Here is a 6,000-nt window from a genome sequence, read left to right as displayed (position 1 = left end):
TGTTTTTGTGCATGTGTGTGCTCTGATTGGTCCTCACACGTAGATGTCCTCCACGTCCACAGACAGCCGCTCTGTGATTGGTGTTTCCATGGAAACAACAGGATTACAGGGAACTGTGGGCAGGAGAACATGTTAGTATCCGTTAGCTTCTGTTAGCATGTGTGTGTGTGTGTGTGTGTGTGTGTGTGTGTGTGTGTGTGTGTGTGTTTTTTTACCGTAATGAGACTCCTCTTTGTCCTCCTCATCTTTCCTCTTGTTGCCACGGTGACCGTGCATCGTCACGTAAACATTTTGCTCGAGCGGACCTGAAACAGTCGAGCAGATTTAAATCTATGAACATCTCTTTATAAAACTGTTAACTGTTTAATTTCAGCAGATTACTGAGTATTCATTTTAACTGAAAGTAATCTGATTACAATTACACCACTGATACTACCCACGGCCCCAGGCCCAAATCTGGCCCCTGTGGCCCCCCAAACATTTTCTCATTGACAGTAAAGTGATTCACACTGTGAATTGTTTTTGTCCTTTTAGTGTCCACAAGGTGTCAGAGTCCCCCAACTGAGGACACAGCTAAGACCCTAACGTCCTAAAATCCTGAAAACTTCTTAAAATCCTTCAACTGTCCTAAAATCTAGAAATGTCCTTAAATCTAGGAAATGTCCTGACCTACCTGCCGTCCTCGCCCTTTGGCTCCTCCTTCTCCTGACGATGAAAATGATGATGAAGACGAGCAGCAGGAGGACGAAGAGGACGAGGAGGACTGACACCGACATACTGCTGCTGCTGCTGCTCAGGTCTGTGGACAGACAGACAGAGGGACAGACAGATGGACATATGGCCAGTTTAGATATAGATAAAGTTAAAGAGGACATGTGTCCTCATACCGTCCACAGTGAGCAGGACGTCCCTTCTCAGCAGTCGCCTCCCGTCCTCGTCAAACACTTCCAGGCTGTACGTCCCCGCGTCCTCGCTCTGGACGCGGCTGAAGCTCAGCGAGCTGAAGCTCCGCGCGCCGCCGTCACGTTGTTCCTCAGTGACATCACCAGGTGGGGGTGTGTCCAGCGCGTCGGCGCCGCAGCGTCCACAGCTGTGATGTCAGCAGCGCCGCCCCCCCGCTGTGAGCTGAGACCACCTCAGCAGCTGGGGTCAAAGGTCACACATGTTATGACAGGACTGTCTGTTACCACGGAAACAGATTCTAAATCTGAGGACTGACCGTAGCTCGCCATCGCCGTCTTCATCGCCATCAGGATCAGGAACCAGAGCAGGACCGCCATGATCGCTCCGCCCACTCAGCTGCAAACCACACACACACACACACACACACACACACACACACACACACACACACACACACACATACACAGCTGCACAGGTCAGAGAGAGTGTGTGTGTGTGTGTGTGTGTGTGTGTGTGTGTGTCTGTGTTACTGTGTGTGTGTGTCTGTTACTCTGTGTGTGTGTGTGTGTGTGTGTGTGTCTGTGTGTGTGTGTGTGTGTGTGTGTGTGTCTGTTACTCTGTGTGTGTGTGTGTGTGTGTTTCAGGGAACACTCTCCAGGTTAAAACTTTATCATTATGAAACTTCCTCATTTGATGACATCATTATTATTTTTATTATTATTATTGTATTATCATTATTATTATTATTTTATTAATATTATTTTATTATTATTTTGTTAATATTATTTTATTAATTATTTTTTTATTATTATTTTATTAATATTATTTTATTTATAGGTTTTGTGAAATTGAAACAGGATTTTGAGCTAAAAGAAACCTAAAAGTTTTCTCTCAGTTGAATTCACAAGAGACAAAATGTCCAAAGTTAGCAGAGTCCAACTCTGAGCTTCAGTACTAACACAGTAAATACTGTCCTGTACAAATACTGTAAAAGCACCCAATACACACCGTATATATACTGCACTGTATCTAGTGCAGTATATATACGGTGTGTATTCAGTGTACTGGTGTGTGTGTGTGTGTCGACAGGCAGAGTTTGTTCCTACCTGAGAGAATAATGAGGCTCAAAAATCAACCGGGGACAAAAACAACCGATGAAATCAGACGAGACAATCAGACTGACGACCACGACACTGAAGGAGGAAGTGAGAACAGTAAAACACACAAACACACACACACACACACACACACACACACACGGTGTTTCAGTGTGATCAGAGGGCACTGAATTAGAAACACTTTTATTTTGGCGGTCACTCTGACACAGTAATGTGAAAACAGGAAACGACACGAAACAATAAAACCGCTTCTACAGAAAGGACGTGTGAACGTGTGTTTGAGTGTTTCAGCCCGTCACTGAGCGCGCTCTGTGTGACATCAAACCCCGATGATCTCTGCCGTGGTTACTGTCGCCGCCATCATGAAAATTACACACACTTCCCTAAATCCATCCCATTTCCTGTCAGCTCGACGGGCCGCGTTCATCCATACATGTCCATATGTCCATACATGTCCCCACAATGAAATCAAACCTTCGTCCCTGATCGAGGCTTTGGTCCTTCTGACGTCCGTCTCTTCTGATCTGCTCTCACGCTGATCCCAACTGTCAAACACCTAAAATCACACATTTAAAGTTTAGAGATAACAGCCCGCCCGTCTCTCAGCCTGTCCCTCTCTCAGCCCGTCTCTCAGCCTGTCTCCCTGTCTCTCAGCCCGTCTCCCAGCCTGTCTCCCTGTCTCTCAGCCCGTCTCTCAGTGTCTCCCTGTCTCTCAGCCCGTCTCTCAGCCTGTCTCCCTGTCTCTCAGCCCGTCTCTCAGCCTGTCTCCCTGTCTCTCAGCCCGTCTCTCAGCCTGTCTCCCTGTCTCTCAGCCCGTCTCTCAGCCTGTCTCTTGTGTTCAATATTTTGGGTCCTCCCTCGACACCACCTTTGACACCATGTTGTACCTGTCGTCCTCCTCCCCCGTCCTCGTGTCCTCCCTGTTCCCTCCGCTCCAGTCCATCCCACTGAGCTGAAACACTTGTCCCGGTATCTGAATCTGTTCCGTATGTTCAGCCGACTCTTGACCGATTATCAAAGAAACCCTTAAATTTGTGGTGCTCCAGTTTATATTCTTTATAAAAAATGTTTATGCGTCACTGTGTTTTTGTCACATTATCTCATTAATCACAGTAAAAAACGACCAGCCGAGACGCTCCCTCCCTCACGTCCATCGTGTAGGAGTCTTCTTCGCTCTTTACTGTGTCTGGATTCTGTTCAGTTCATTTGTATTTTTACAGTCCCCGTCTTTTATCATTCGAGTGCACTAAATAAAAGTTGTAACACTGCTGTTTCTGCAGGAAACAATTAAAATCAAAACTGAAGAAAAAAAGGAAGTGGGCTGCAGGAGGAAACAGGAAGTGAGCAGCGGTCTCTTCTGATTAAGTCTCAATCTCTGAGCTGAGGTTTTTTTGATGTTTTTATTTTGTCACTCAGCTTCCTCTCTTGTTCCTGACAGACGATGAAACCTTCAGCAACGTTTTAAGGTAAATTCTGGGATAACTACATCTTTGTTAAGTCTCAAAGGCTCAAGGTCTCTTTGTTAGTATTTAAGGGAAAATGCTGACAGGAAATTTTGCGATCCAAAACAAGACATCACGGCAGAACTGATTTAAAGGACAATAAAACAAAATACATGTAAACAAGTATCATCTAGTAATGAAATAACATTCAATTATATTTAATACTGTTACCAGCATTATACATGTAACATCAACATTTTGTCTGATATAAAAAAATTCCCCAAAATACTTTTTACTATTTTTTAACTCACCAATAATCACCTCAGTGTGAAAACTAGAAATAATCATTTGCATAAGAAATTGAACTTTCACTCTATTTTACAGACTCTGGAGTGAAAACGAGCTTCTGTTTCTTGTCTGGAGCTAAAGTTGAAATAACTGAGAACAAGTTTGAAACATGTCAGTAACTTTTGATCAGCCACAAAACTCTTCCTGCAGATGATTGGCTCACAGAAAACGGTATCACCATAGATGCTCCCGATGGTGCCATTGGGCTCCTCCAAAACCGAGGCCACGGTCGAAAACCTGCTTTTGTTCGGGAAGGTTCCTCACTGAGGGAGATGGACCGAAGTACCTGAGCGGCTGCCGTGACAACAGCTGTCTGAATTCTCCTAATATGAAGGAAAGGTGCGTCGGTGCCTCCTTTACGACCTCCGTCGCTCTCATTTTCTGCCGCTGTCTCAGCAGGTGTTTGTCCTCCACTGTCAGCTGCAGGTCCGTGTCTTTGTCTGTGCAGTAATCGGCTAATGTCCTCTTTAAGTGTCCGGATGAACGTGGACACTTTAGCAGAAGCCATCAGAGCCATCGGAGATGACGGCTTTGAAAACTGCTACCTGCTGTTCACAGGTGGAGACGACTTGAGCTCCAAGTCGTTCGAAGATTTCATCGACGATGATCCAGCCGGTCCACTCCCACCATGGTCCAGAGGTTTGCAGGGAGACATCATGCGTAACATGAAAGTGGAGGACCAGATTAAGTCAAGAGCTGCTGGAGAAGAAAGACCACCTGAGAAGAGGTGAGTTATGATCCCGTACACAAGATTTAACGGCTGTGGATCAGCTGATCAGCTTCCCTGCCGAGCTTATCTGCTCATACAGAGCCAAAGTCATGACATCACTTCCTGTTCAGGCTTTGTTCCAGCGGCTTCTGATCCTCAAAAAAATCAGAACTTCTTTCATGTTTTTGAAAAGGTTTTTCCTGAAGATGAGTTTCTATACTCTCACATACATCAGCTCCACGGACAGAAGAACTGAAATACATTCATGTAAAAAGTAATGATGTACGTGATGTTTTTCCTTCAGCCGATCGTCCCAGGACGGACAGGAGGGTCATTCTGAGGAGGAGGGAAGAGTTCATCCGAAACGCCATCCTGGGATCAGAGCAGTTCGAGTCCGGCTGCGACTTTGGTTCGGTCAGCAAAGAGAGCGTCTGTGGGTCAGCAGAGGTGCAGGGTCGTCGTGTCACGGCGGTCGACCCTCCGGGAATCACTAATGAAGTTCTGACTCCCAGAAAGCTGCACCTGTAGATCACGAAGTCTGCAGTCGAGGCCAGTCCAGGACCCCATGCCTTTGTCCTGGTGGCCAGATTAGGCCGAATCACCAAAGCAGACATCAAACTGTTTGAGATACTGCAGAAACTGTTTGGCAGTGAGGCCTGTAAGAACTCCATGGTGCTTTTCACTCGTGGATCCGAGCTAAAGGTCAGTCCATTGATCAGAAGATCCGGTCCGACGGTCATGTGTCAGATCTGGTCTCCAGGTGTGGTGGTAGATTCTGTGTGCTAACAGAAGAGAGCAGCTGCCCACCCAGACCCTGTCCGCACACTCGTGCACCAAAACCATAAATTCATTCAATACAAATCTTTATTTGCAAAAGTGAATATATCAGTGCATATCCATCATGGGTTTGTATGCAGGTAAATCTGTTTTTCTTTCCGCCCTTTTGTGTCAGATACACACAAAAAATAGTAATTATTGCGAGTACATTAAATATTTCTGATAAATGTCTCTTTTAAACATTTTAACTTTAAACATAAGCTTAAGCTATTGTGTGTCAGCACTTTAGCGTTTCTCAGAAAAGGTGTTTCATTTATGAAGCCAAAGTGATGATAGCAAAGAAAAAAAGATCCAGAGAGCACGAACCATCAGGGCTTTAACGCTCCACCGAACTGCATCGATATATCGATTAAATGAGTTAACATCGATGCAAAGTACGGCTGATAATAATAACAGCACTACTATATTTCTCAAAGAGCTGAGCAGTTCGTTTTTCTGTCTCTGACTGTGCATCCAGTTTGTGTCCAGCAGGTGGAGCTGCAGCTGCATGCTGGGATAGTCTGTCCACTGGATTATACACAGATTATATATACAGATTATATACATAGTCTGTGTATACAGATTTTATATATATATATATATATATATATATAGAGAGAGAGAGAGAGAGAGAGAGAGAGAGAGAGAGAGAGAGAGAGAGAGA

The 6,000-nt window shown here is 45.0% G+C and overlaps 2 long non-coding RNA genes across 2 annotated transcripts; one reads left to right on the top strand and one right to left on the bottom strand.

The window, feature by feature from the left end:
• Positions 1-1,070: 1,070 nt before the first annotated feature.
• On the bottom strand, positions 1,071-2,577 carry LOC121952128. The gene is made up of 3 exons (XR_006106428.1): positions 2,010-2,577; positions 1,220-1,299; positions 1,071-1,143 (listed from the first exon to the last, which is right to left on the bottom strand). It is a non-coding gene; the product is annotated as an uncharacterized LOC121952128 (long non-coding RNA).
• An 829-nt stretch (positions 2,578-3,406) lies between these two features.
• On the top strand, positions 3,407-4,532 carry LOC121952247. The gene is made up of 3 exons (XR_006106440.1): positions 3,407-3,487; positions 3,962-4,150; positions 4,370-4,532. It is a non-coding gene; the product is annotated as an uncharacterized LOC121952247 (long non-coding RNA).
• The last annotated feature ends 1,468 nt before the right edge of the window (positions 4,533-6,000 follow it).

Source organism: Plectropomus leopardus, chromosome 13 (assembly GCF_008729295.1).
Source record: "Plectropomus leopardus isolate mb chromosome 13, YSFRI_Pleo_2.0, whole genome shotgun sequence".
Taxonomy (NCBI): Eukaryota; Metazoa; Chordata; class Actinopteri; order Perciformes; family Serranidae; genus Plectropomus; species Plectropomus leopardus.
The sequence above is the reverse complement of the archived record's forward strand: the minus strand, read 5'-3'. Positions and strand labels throughout refer to the sequence as shown.